Raw genomic sequence first — 14,372 nt, forward strand, 5'->3', positions numbered from 1 at the left:
CATGAAAAAAAACGAGTTATAAAGTCCTCGTCTCCAGCTCCTGAAGTCAAGGGGGTAGCCCTTCCCTCACTCCAGGCTGTGCCTCCCCTGCCCTAACCCCGCCTCTAAGTAGTGTAACTGACACCCGGCTCAGTCGCCGGGACCGCGCTTGTACAGGCGGCACATGAGCCGTCGGACTCGAGCGCGATCCTGTAACTGAATCGCGCATTCGCCGTCCACGATGCCTGCCTGTCTTCTCTTCCTCACAAGCGATTCAGTTACAGGATTGCGTTCGAGTCCGACGGCGCATGCGCCGCCTGTACAAGCGCGGTCCCGGCGACTGAGCCGGGTGTCAGTTACACTACTTAGAGGCGGGGTTAGGGCAGGGGAGGTACAGCCCGGAGTGAGGGAAGGGCTACCCCTTGACTTCAGGAGCGTGACTTCAGGAGCTGGAGACGAGGACTTTATAACTCGTTTTTCTCATGAATATCCATCCCAGGAAAGTGGCACAATAATGCATTGAAACACAATGAGGATAATCTATAAGGTACTGGTAATAGTTTATTATGTGAAATCCTGGTGAAAGGTTCGCTTTAAGCACCCCCACGAATCATCAGGGGATAACACTCAGGTATAGAGACTTGCGTGTGGCAGGACTCAAGAGTGTCCTAAGATGTAAAAAAAAAAGGAACTAATCAGAATTCAGAGTGCTGGATAGTCAACTATACCTGAAGAATTAGGGATTGAGACTTACTTAATATAATATGCTGGATAAGTACGTATGCCTCGGCTCCTATGTGCAGGGACGCACCGACGTTCCGGTATCCCCGCTTGTTTTGCAGGTCTGGCAGCAGGAGCATAGCCTGTCACGTGCTTTTAAAAATGATGGAGCCGCCCCAGACGTGCGCGCATCGCGCGATGTCAGCAACTAGTGACGCCCCCCTACGCATGCGCACCACCGCTCATGAGAAGGATCCCATTTATAACGGATCCGTTTGTATTATCTTTAACATAGCCAAGACAGATCCGTCTTGAACACCATTGAAGGTCAATGGATGACGGATCCGTTTTCCATTGTGTCAGATTGTGTCAGTGAAAACGGATCCGTCCCCATTGACTTACATTGTGTGCTAGGACGGATCCGTCCTGGCACACAATGTAAGCAGAGTTGCAAGCAGCGTTTTGGTGTCCGTCTCCAAGCAGCTGCCCAGATCATGACTTTCTCTTTTTTCTATGAATTTGAAGTGTTTATGCCACCTCAACTTGCGGGCAAACAGGTGGAGATACTTAACCCAACGGAACAAGTCAAACTTGGTCGTGGGTACAAAGGATAGGCCTTGTCTCAGTAATTTGGTTTCAACTGGGGTCAGTGCACAGGAAGACAGATTGATGACCAGCTTGTCATCTGCTGTCGTTAATGTGTTGTGGATGGTTGTGTGTTCCGACTGCGCAGTGGGTAATGTGTCCCCTGTTCTAAAAAAAGAGGTGGGTGAGGGGGGGTGGGTCGGTTCATTCTGTGTGAAACGTCCTCCTCAGTCTCCTAGGTCTATATGTACCTCTCTCTCTACCCCTTGTTTTTGATTGTCTAAGGCCTCTTTCACACGGGCGTCTTATTTTTGGCCCAGATAAGAGGTGGGGTGCGTTGCGGGAAAATGCGTTTTGCACTCGCGTGAGAAAAATCACAGAAGTTCAGGTTTGGGATCAGTGTTCTGTAGATTGTATTATTTTCCCTTATAACATGGTTATACGGGAAAATAATAGCATTCTGAATACAGAATGCATAGTAAAACGGCACTGGAGGGGTTAAAAAAATAATAATTTAACTCACCTTAGTCCACTTGATCGTGAAGCCCGGCATCTCCTTGTGTCTCCTTTGTTGAATAGGACCTGTGGTGAGCATTAAATACAGGTAAAGGACCTTTGATGACGTCACTCCGGTCATCACATGGTCTTTTACCATGGTGAATCATCATGGTAAAAGATCATGTGACGTACCATGTGATGACCGGAGTGACGTCATCAAAGGTCCTTTGCCTGTATTTAATGCTCACCACAGGTCCTATTCAACAAAGGAGACACAAGGAGATGCCGGGGTTCGCGATCAAGTGGACTAAGGTGAGTTAAATTATTTTTTTATTTTTTTTTAACCCCTCCAGCGCTGTTTTACTATGCATTCTGTATTCAGAATGCTATTATTTTCCCTTATAACCATGTTATAAGGGAAAATAATAATGATTGGGTCTCCATTCCGATCGTCTCCTAGCAACCGTGAGTGAAAATCGCACCGCATCCGCACTTGCTTGCGGATGCTATGCAATTTTCACGCACCCCATTCACTTCTATGGGGCCTGCGTTGCGTGAAAATCGGACAATATAGAGCATGCTGCGATTTTCACTCAACGCATAAGTGATGTGTGAAAATCACCGCTTATGTGCACAGCCCCATAGAAATGAATGTATCCAGATTCAGTGCGGGTGCAATGCGTTCAACTCACGCATCGCATCTGCACGGAATACTCGCCCGTGTGAAAGGGGCCTAACTCTCTTGTTATCAAAAACCTCGGTCTCGGGAGTACCTGATAATACACACAACCTGATCATTGGACATTTACTGCATTGTCATATTTACTTGCTAATTAGTTTGTATTATAGCAAAAAGACAAAATATAGCCTAAAAGATACAATGAAATTATAAATTTTTTCCCCCAAACTAGAGCTTTTTATTTCTCAAATACTCAAACTAATACCAAAATAAATCATTAAAATGACTCCCATATTTTTAATTGGTTATATTTGTACAGTTTCTCGTGGACAGGGCAATAATGGTGACAGTTTTGGTTTGTGTGGGCATTTTATTATTATTTTATTTTGTTTATATTTTATTATCTTTATTACCTTATTTTATACATTTATTTTTGGCACATAATATGTCTGCCATGAGGTCATTAAAAGACCTTTGGAGAGCACTGACTTTTTTCAGTTTTCATTATTTCAACCAAAGGAACTACAATTACAAGGGAAAACAGCACCTGTGAGGAGCATTCTATAAAGGCATAGTTGATCAGGGTCTGCTAAGACCCTGCAGCTCTCATATGCCCAATCATGAGGATAATGATGTATGCCCGAGACACCCAGCATAGCTGCTTCCTCTATTCTCTGCAAAGCATTCACTGAGCATTATACACAGTGAAAACAAGAAGACAGAAACAATAATAAACCACTTCTGCTTCTCTTTAGGGTCCCTGGTTTTCAAAGGCAGCTGGAACCTGACCTGCACCTGCTAACATGCAGGAGCAGGAGCTTTAATCCCGCACTGTATGGCTTTCTGGATTAAAATCTAGGAAAAAGCTCTGTAAATGTACGGCACTTGACTGCAATGGGGGAAAACAGATGGATGTTAGGCAGGCATACCATGAAAATAGAACCTTGAGGTTTCAACTAGTCTGGTGCTGACTAAAATGAGATACAGAGTCAAAAGGATGCTTCCAATTACCAGGAATCCACTAAGATTAAATTAAACCAGCTGGATCTTCAGGTCATTATTATCACATCATACTTGTCAACATTTCCACATCCAAAATTAGGATATTTAAGCCCCCACCCTGAGACCATCGCAGAACACTTACAAACTATCAGAAACAGCTATTTTTGTGTGGGGTTTGCAAAATCCTGACATTTTTGTATGCCAGTTCCAGGGTTGTCCTGGCTAAATCAGGACTGACATGTATGTAAGAGAAGTCACTGGATGGCAACAGGAATCAGCAGCAATGATCGGAATCGAGACTAGTCAGACAGAGCCATGGGTTGGAATTAAAAGATCAATGAGAAGTTATAATCCCAGAAGGCGCAAACATAGAAAGAATAAGAGTTAAATCACAAAGTACACAGAGAATGACAATTCAAAGGGGACGAGCACCAGGCAAATCTGGGGAAGAGCAGGGTCAGAACACAGAAAATCAAATAGCAGCCTAGAGCAGTAAATATAGAGAGACCAATATTCAGACAAGAGTTTGGAGGCCTTTGACAGTTTAAATAAATTGATGAAATTGAAGAGCATCCACTTGCCATAGCAATCGATGACCTGGGTGATAATGGCCTTTGCTCAATGCCATTTTCATATGGCAACATCGGCATACTCCTTATAGGATTCGGGAAGATGGTGCTAGAGTATGCACATTATTCCTATACAGGTTCTGTGACAGCTCATAACAGATGCTTTGCAAGTACACCAACAACTATGAAGGAGTCACCCGCATGAAGACTCCAATAGATTTCTGTGATGGTTGGGACTCTAACTTTGAGGACAAGGTAGGTGCTATCATACTCTACATATTTGCTTCCCCTCGATTTTGTAGACATATCTTGTTGGTGGGTTTTATAGGCAACTTTTTACACTATGCATGTTCATGTTGGGTAATGGCTTGCTTATAAAAGTGCTGGCTGGAAAATAAGACTGCATGATGTAATATTTTTTTTTTTTTTTTTACATAAGATACCTTTTGTGTAATGTGAATACTGTTCTGATGTATTTACTGGACAAAACACAGAGAGGAACGCAATTAATGATGGGATGGGATCCCATGAAGTATTATTTCTTGTATATAAAAGACACACTAGTAGACTGCCTAAAAAATGCATCATTTCTAATACTGAAGATGACCTTTAACTAAAGTGTACAATGATTCATATCCCTCTGCTGACCAGCTGCAAGTGACTCCCCCTGCTTCAGAGAAAGTAACTGTGCCAGAATATAACTAGCAAGATTGTATCTGCAGACAATCTAACATGAGGTAGTAAATGTCCAAGCATGTAAAGAATCCCTTTGCTGCATTTACATTAACTTGTAGAACATTTATACAGGTTAAGCAGATTTCATTGCAAATTCTTTTGCTTTGACTTAAGATATCATCACAGAATGTCATACAGCATCAAATCTTAATCTACAATCTTTGTTGAAGAACGTAATAACATTATTTTTAACTGACGTTTCATCATGACATATTCAGCTGTTCCACAAGCATTCTAACATGGATTATATAAAACAAGGCAATTATCAAATTATTTTAATAGATTTTTACAAAGGACTAGATGTCATAAATGTATATGTGAAATAAAGGTGATTTAGACATTACAATAGGAAATGGTTATTACAATTATATTAGTCAAATTTCAGTATGGAATGCAGGCTCACAAGGGCTGTTGTAGCCAAATCAGATTTGCGCCACCTTATTTTACACAATATGATCTGGTGCATGGGACGCTAAAATTGAAAACAAAAAAGTCTTTATTCACATCAATAAATGTAAAAATAGGGAGAACTGGACAAAATACACACGAAAAGAAAAAAAAAAACTGGATCTATGGTGATAAGAGTTGTGGGTGATCAGTTGCTATACACCCTACGCACAACATATATAGCGTCCCTAGTTTCAGGTTATGAGGCTAACACCACTGTATCAAGTTCTTGTCACGACCATGGTCTTGGTCGTGACTCCTGAACCGCATGCTGTTGCCGGCGGTTTGGTTTGGTTGTTCAACCACAGGTGAGGGCCGCTAGTATGTTGCCTCACTTGTGGTTGCCGCTGGCATGTTATTTTGTATGTCGCAGTATAGCAGCCTAAGCTGGTGCTAGGCAGCTTGCTGCAATGTGCATGCGGTTGCACCTGGCAACCTCTCTTTATAGGTGTGCCTTTTATCGGTGTGCACGGGGTGTTATATGTTATGTGTGCACTTTCCCCTTTAAGTGGCTTTCTTCCCTTGCCTTGTGTTGGAAGGGTTAGCTTCCTTCCTAGTGTGTGTGCACTGGGTGTGTCTGTGTGGGTGTGGCTACATGGGCTATTTAACCTCAGTTGAGACCTGATGTCTGAGGGGTACTCCAGCCTTGTAGTGAGCTGGAGGCACCCTCCTGGTCTCTAATACCATCTGTCAGTGATGGCCACCCTTGTAGTCATAAAATGTTTTATGTGATGCTTAGTTGAGGATGTTTTCCTTTTAATATTTTATGCACCTATGGATCTGGGTTCCTGTGTGTTTGTGTGTGTGTGCTGTGTCCATTTATGTTTGGGTGTGGACACTAGTTTGTATTGCACAGGATCCAGTCAGTGTGTCTGTGGCAGGTAGGTGTGGAAGTTCTTTTCATCCTCCTGCCATATCCATAGGCTGTTCATGTTCCTATCCCCTTGCAGCTTGGCCACTTTAGACTCCTGTTTCTCCGCGTCCAGGAGGGACGGGCTGTCTACCCAGCTCCTAGCTCAGGGATCTGCGGAGGGTGAGTAGAGATCCGAGGTTCCTGAGCATGAGCCATCCTACCTTCAAGGTCGGCTCATGTAGCTAGGAGTCAGGGTCAGATTAGGGAAGCTCTAGGCGGTGACCTGCTCCCTAATTCTGTGGTCCTGGCCAAGTAGCGACCTACCATCTTCTGGCATCGCACGGCTGAGGGTTTTTCCCATCCTCAGCCGTGACAGTTCTGGGTTCACTGTAGGGTGTATAATACACCCCTCAGCACTCAAATATGCCTCTATTACCCCTGGTTTCTGACTGCACAACCCTCTTCTGGTAATGCGATCCTTAACCCACAAACACACCCCTCTTGCTGTGTATTATTGCAGCTGGTGTGCCACTGGGATCCACTAGGCAGTTAGTCAGGGGTTAACATAACGCTTACTACCACTAAACTGCTTGTAACACTGGGTTCTAGTCTATGCTATGAACTCATACTGTACTGGCTCTATGCGTTTCTCTGTAGCAATTATCAGGAGCCCTAGATGGAAGTATAGGGGTCAGGAGTTATGATTCAAAGCAGCAGCGCGCCTCCTCCCCATACACTTGGAGGCAACGCTCTGGTACTAGTGCGACCGAAAGACTGGGCATTTAAATCCTAGACTCCTCCCATCGGCGGCATGGCCACACCCACCCTGCACCATGTGATCAGAGCGGTACTCCGAAGAGATACAATGATCCACTGATGAATGCACGGTAGGTGGGGCGCCTGACAGGGGACAAACCTCATAGGTATTCTAGGGATCAAAAAAGGCAGATATTGATAATAAGCATCAGAGGGCCACTGAATAATAAAAGAGGGAGTACCAACATTGGGATAATAGCATTTGTTTGATGTTATGATAAAGGTGTTCGGATTGGGACAAAAAGGTAACACCCATTTCGGTCAAACGGTTAGAGAATGACACCCACATATACCTTGGCGTAGTACAGCCTCAAAGGCTGTACCCCAAACGCCCTTCCTCCAATCCATGCTGTTTTTATATATTTATATATCAGGCCAGTTTTTGCGTATATTGAGTGTCATTCGTGAGCATATATTAGTCCAATCCAGGGTATATTTATCATAAGGCCCACAGCCCCAGTATCGCCCTGTATATTTGAGAAAACATATTTTATAAGTAACAGGTGAATTATATATGCTCATTTAGTCCACTAGGACGTAGGGTCTTGAGTCTAGAGGTCCATGGTGCTTCCTTCCTCAACAAGTCTCAGTCAAAATCACCACCACTAGGGGAGCACTTCATAACCTCAATACCGTGAAACTTAATGGCATGTGGGTCACCATGGTGGCATTCAGTCACATGTCTGGCAACAACATGTCCGCATCATTCCTGACATCATTAATATGTTCACCAATATGTTTCCTGACTTGTCTCAAGGTTTTTCCAACATATTGGATTCCACAGGCACAAGTAATCAAATACACCAGACCTACGGTTCTACAATTGATAAAGGTCCTAATTTGGTATATGTTACCTGTACTTGTACTTTGGAAAGTGGTACCTTACTTGATAGCCTCACATGCAGGGCACCCGCTGCATCGGTAGGTACCCCGCAACAAAGCAGTTAACCAGTCAGGAGTGCGAGGAATAGGTTCATGAAAACTGTGGACTTAGCAGCCAAGAAATGTGCTAGGAGGAGACTCGAGCAACGCCATGTGCCGAGTATCAAGATGCTCGAGCCGAACAGGTGTTCGGCCGAACATGCTCAATCACCACTACTAGTGATCCATCATTGGATCGCTATTATGCATACAAAAGAGTGTTACTGGCAGTAAATATGTATAAGTATATTTCCCAACCAGGTTAGGATAAGTAAAGTGTCTTCTTGAGTTAAATTGGCAACATAGTTCTTGAACGCAGCTACCTGCGCCCCAAACGGATCATGTAGTTTTACCCTTAGAAAAGTGGAAAAAAAAAAAATCAGGTCCAGTCTTGCAACCCTGTCTCTATAGTTGATAAAATGACTTCTCTATAATTGTTGCATGCAATCCTATCTGTAGGCAGCTTAGTAAGAAGCAACTGATGAAATATTAATATATACACTGTAGTTTTGTTGGAATACTATGTATGTATACCCTTTTTTAGAAGTACAGTACTATGGAATTAATGGCACATTAAAATAATAATATAATAATAATAAAGCTGTATTTTTTATATACTGTATTTTTCACCCCATAAGCTGAACTCCCCCCCCCCCCCAAAGTGGGGGGCTGGAGGCAACTCGCAGCAGGACCTGGTGCAGTCACTGTTCTCTTACACCTGGCCCGGCACACACAAGTATTCAGATGTAAACTGTAGGCAATTGATATGTTAACTGTAGGCAATCCATATTTAAACTACAAGGTAGCGCAATCCGCGTAACGTGGGTACTCAATATTGAACGGCAGTATTTGCAGGCAGGCTGGCCAGTCACTCACTTCCTCACGGCGCATGTTCTGCCCACTTTATTAATGAAGCAGGTGGAGCATGTGCCGTGAGGAAGTGTGTGACTGGCCAGCCTGCCTGCAAGTACGGGCGTTCAATAGTGAGTACTAAGGTACGTGGATTGTGCTACCTTGTAGTTTAAATATAGATTGCCTACAGTTAGCATATCAATTGCCTACAGTTTACATCGGAATACTGGTGTGTGCTGGGCCCGATGTATTAGAGTACAGTGACTGAACCGGACCCTGCAGTGATTTTAACACCAGTTGTAGGCCCCCACTTGTATTAGGTTCACTATTTACTGTACACAGGGACACTGTTATGGGGGATATCTGTGGATGACACATATATAACATAAGATGCTATATATGTGTCATCCACAGCTGCCCCCATAACAGTGCCATCCACAGATCCCCCCCATAACAGAGCCATCCACAGATCCCACATAACAGTGTGTCCTACACAGATCCATAACAGTGCGTCATCCACAGATCCCCCATAATAGTGTCATCCACAGACCACCATTAGTTCAAAACCCACCAAAAGCACACCTTTTGGTTCAAAATATTTTTTTCTTATTTTCCTCCTCAAAAACCTAGGTGCGTCTTATGGGCAGGAATGTCTTATAGGGTGAAAAATACGGTAGATACACTCCATTCACTTCTATGGAACTGACAATGCACTGTCTACATCTGCCCCATAGAAGTAAATGGAATGGTGGACTAATATAAGCAGAGGTATTTTCCTGTATGGGAAGCCTGCAGGACCAACGCATCCAGGTCTAGCAGAGACAAAATACAAGCAGATACAAAAACTGGATTAAGGCCCACACAGACAGCTTAAAAAGCAAACCTAGCCAATTACTCCAGATGACAAACCAGAGGGTCATGAAGGAAGTGCCATCCACCATGAGAATAATAATTTTCTTAGTTTAACAAGATATGTAAGAATCTACCTTTAGCAAAGAAGTCTATTTGGATGCAAGGTCTTCTGTAAAAGGATACAAAAGGGATAGGCGCTTAGAGACAAAAGGCCTATATGGGCACTTCATTACATAGGATGCTGTCAGAGTCCAAGTGAGCAAAAAAGACTTTGGTGACATGTTTGGTCCTGAAAAATGAAAAATCCTTCTGGCTAGAGGCAGGCATGGGTTTCCGAATGTGAAAGGTCTCCCAGACAGAGGTGAACAGACCTTCTAAATAAAGGTAATTTTGGAGGGCTGCTACAGAGCAAGATCATAGTCAAATTTCAGCAGCACATCTGGTAAAGGAGAAGCATAGGAGTCGAGGAATGAGATGTGAGATTTCTGCCCTGTCATTTGAGAATAGGCTTACCATACAGAGGATCCTTCATACAAGGGAGTCAGAAGAAGCCATTAAGAAGGGGTTTGGCTAGCAAGGCATCCCATTCTCACCCAGCATAGACTGAGAGACCTTGGAAAGGTCATTAACCATCAGACACAGGGAGAGAGCTTCTTCTGGTTTGGCTAAGTCAATGCAGGAATGGCCTGCTTAAGGGGTAGGAGCTAAGAAAGTTCTGGGTGTCCTGCAGGCAGGGCAAATGGGATCTGGCTCTCCAAGGTGAAATTTTAAATGACATTTAGCACAAGCAAAGTGAGTTGCTGCGGAGGCCAAATAGGTTGATTGACCACCAAGCACCAATGTGTTGAGGCAAAACAAAGAGGTGTGTTCACCAAGCTTGTTGCAGAACCTTTTAGCCCAGAGACCACAGGTGAGGTGTGTGTGTGTGGGGGGGGGGGGGATTTGGCTAAATCCTACATCAGGGTCAAGCTGTCACACCAAGTGCATTTAACCATCAATAGTCTGGTTATTTTTTGGCCATATACTACATCAGGGGCAAGCTGAGCCTGTCACCAAGTGCATTTAACCCTCAATAGTGTGGTTGGTCAAGCTGTCACACCAAGGGCATTTAACCATCAATAGTGTGGTTATTTTTTGGCCATATCCCAGTCTAATTCTGTCAGTAAACGTATACCTGTCACCCAGCGCCTAAATAATAGGCCTCAAATTTATATCCAGCTAAATCTGTCGTTACTGCTGTGGCTGGTCAAGTTATTTAGTGTCCGGCAAAGCACATTTTTTGTTCTGGGTTGAAATACAATTCCCAATTTAGCAATTTCCTAATTTAGTGGTTTCTGCTGTATCAGAGCTATTTTAAATATATCCCTAAAAGGGTATATCAGATTCAAGGTTCACATAGGGTCATTCTGAATAACTTCACACACACGCTACTGTGCATTTCCAAGTCTAATTCTGTCAGTAAACCTATACCTGTCACCCAGCGCCTAAATACTAGGCCTCAAATTTATATCCCGCTAAATCTGTCGTTACTGCTGTGGCTGGTCAAGTTATTTAGTGTCCGTCAAAGCACAGTTTTTGTTCTGGGTTGAAATACAATACCCAATTTAGCAATTTCCTAATTTAGTGGTTTCTGCTGTATCAGGCCTACTTTAAATTTATCCCTAAAAGGGTATATTAGATTCAAGGTGCAGATAGGGTCATTCTGAATAACTTCACACACGCGCTACCGTGCATATTCTAGTCTAATTCTATCAGTAAACCTATACCTGTCACCCAGCGCCTAAATACTAGGCCTCAAATTTATATCCAGCTAAATCTGTCGTTACTGCTGTGGCTGGTCAAGTTATTTAGTGTCCATCAAAGCACAGTTTTTGTTCTGGGTTGAAATACAATTCCCAATTTAGCAATTTCTTAATTTAGTGGTTTCTGCTGTATCAGAGCTATTTTAAATCTATCCCTAAAAGGGTATATCAGATTCAAGGTGCACATAGGGTCATTCTGAATAACTTCACACACATGCTACTGTGCATTTCCAAGTCTAATTCTGATTCTCTGCTGACATGAAGCCAGATTCTCTGTTACGGGACCTCTGTCCTCTGCCTGGGTGCCTGGGCCTAGATATATGCCAATCGACTGTTGCAGTGGTGGCTGACGTGAAGGCTGATTCTCTTCTATGACATGCAGACTGATTCTCTGCTGACATGAAGCCAGATTCTCTGTTACGGGACCTCTCTCCTCTGGCTGGGTGCCTGGGCCTAAATATATGACAATAGACTGTTACAGTGGTGGCTGACGTGAAGCCTGATTCTCTGCTATGACATGCAGACTGATTCTCTGCTGACATGAAGCCAGATTCTCTGTTACGGGACCTCTCTCCTCTGCCTGGGTGCTGGGCCTAAATATATGACAATGGACTGTTGCAGTGGTGGCTGACGTGAAGCCTGATTCTCTGCTATGACATGCAGACTGATTCTCTGCTGACATGAAGCCAGATTCTCTGTTACGGGACCTCTCTCCTCTGCCTGGGTGCTGGGCCTAAATATATGACAATGGACTGTTACAGTGGTGGCTGACGTGAAGGCTGATTCTCTGCTATGACATGCAGACTGATTCTCTGCTGACATGAAGCCAGATTCTCTGTTACGGGACCTTTCTCCTCTGCCTGGGTGCTGGGCCTAAATATATGCCAATGGACTGTTGCAGTGGTGGCTGACGTGAAGCCTGATTCTCTGCTATGGGACCTCTCTCCAATTGATATTGGTTAATTTTTTTTATTTTTATTTTTATTTTTATTCATTTCCCTATGTTTTACAGCCTTTTTAGTGCCGAAAAGTTCGGGTCCCCATTGACTTCAATGGGGTTCGGATCCCGAACCCGAACATTTCCGGGAAGTTCGGCCGAACTTCTCGAACCCGAACATCCAGGTGTCCGCTCAACTCTAGATATGAACACTTTTCTGATTTAGTGTCTGCTTCCTAGTGGCAGTAGCTATACCATTTATAAACTATGTCCATCTTATTAACTTATTGCAGATACTGAATATGGTAGTTGGGCAAATCAGCTCACCCATGCTGTATTCCTGATTATAAAACAATAGCTGAAAACTGCTTCTTATAATTGTACCGCAGATTATAGTAAATGCTTTGAAATTCATCCATGTTATGAAAAATGCATTTAGATTTTTTACAATGTTGGAAATCTTTCAAAACAATTAGTATACTATTAACCAAGGTTAACTCTATTACCTGGAATGGTGGTGAGGAGAAGTAAAAGTATACCTTTGTTTTTTAATCAAGATTGCATAAAATGTTGTTGCCTCCAAGTTTATTCAAATATTTACCGGTAAACTTTCTGTCATTTTATTAATCTAGATCTTGGGTCATAAGTCTAAGTCTAAGCCTAGATGCACTGAGAAATGTGTTGGCATGCTAATGCTGTGTATAATACTACCACTGAGCTATGTCTGCCTAAAAAGTATACAATGAAAATTTTTTGTATTTTCAGGATATCATTGAAGCAGAAATAGAATTTTTCTGTTTTATTTCAACCTTGAATGAATCATGATGACATCGTCCAGATTTGTGGAGATACTAAAGCAACTATATTCTACATAATATATTCCTTTAAAGCAAGATGTTTTAAGAGTACATATACTAAATGATATGTGATGATCAAGGACTGGTCCATTAGGTCATAGAGTTCTCATGACCTTGTGACACTAAAGCACTACTGCAAGACACATGTCAAAATCAATCTGTGGCCTTATATGATGCACAATCTACTTGTAACTCAGTTTTTAAAAATATATAATTGGTCACTATGCAGCAATATTAATCTCACTGACTCCAAAAATCTAAATTAAATAATAAAGACAATGCAAAATCTAATGTACTGTAAATACTAATTGTATGGGAGAACAATATTCTGTAATAGAAGAATAAAGTAAATCAATATCTCTGTATAACAAAAGACATATTTCCAGATTGGTGATTTGGCCCATCACACAATAATACACATTTTGTGTTAAAGAGGCTTTAGGGTTTTAGATCAATGATGCTTAATCACTGTAAATAAACATTTACACAATGTTCTATTATACTTTATGTTTGTTTCAATTCCTCAATATTTTTAACTTTTTTCCCCATCTTCCAGTAACTATCAAATTTTCATATTTCCTTTGAGATAGCCATGTTAAAACTTGTTTTTCATGGGCTAAGTATTTTTTCTGAATGGCACAATTTAATTTTCACCAACTCCACAAAAAAAAAGTAAAAAAAAAATATTTGTGGGGTAAAATGGGAAAAAAATACAACCGTGTATAGGTTTTGGGTTTCTGGTTTTATGATGTTCATTATAAGGCATGATATATATAACATAACAATTATGATGATTAAAAATGCTATTGATTTTTCAAAAACATAAAAAAATTAAAAAGATGTTTTGTGTTGCCATATTCTGACACCGTTAACTTTATTTTTCAATAAGCTGCTCAGAAGCTTATTTTTGTGGGGTGCTTTTTAGTTTTTATTGGCAACATTTTGGGGCATGTACTGTAGGATTTTTTTTTTATTCTCTTTTTAGATTCAATTTTATTGTGCATTATTTTACAATGTTCACTGTGCAGGATGAATAATGTAGTATTCCCAAAATTACATTTTTGTATTTTTTAACACCATATTATGCTTATTTTTTATTTTAATATTGGTTTATGTACAGTCAGGTCCATAAATATTGGATTTAAATACCCTCAAATTAAAGCTGACAGTCTGCAATTAAAGCACATCTTGTTTGTTTCATTTCAAATCCATTGTGGTGGTGTATGGAGCCAAAAATGTTAGAATTGTGTCAATGTCCCAATATTTAT

The sequence above is a fragment of the Bufo gargarizans genome, chromosome 3 (assembly GCF_014858855.1).
Source record: "Bufo gargarizans isolate SCDJY-AF-19 chromosome 3, ASM1485885v1, whole genome shotgun sequence".
Lineage (NCBI taxonomy): Eukaryota > Metazoa > Chordata > Amphibia > Anura > Bufonidae > Bufo > Bufo gargarizans.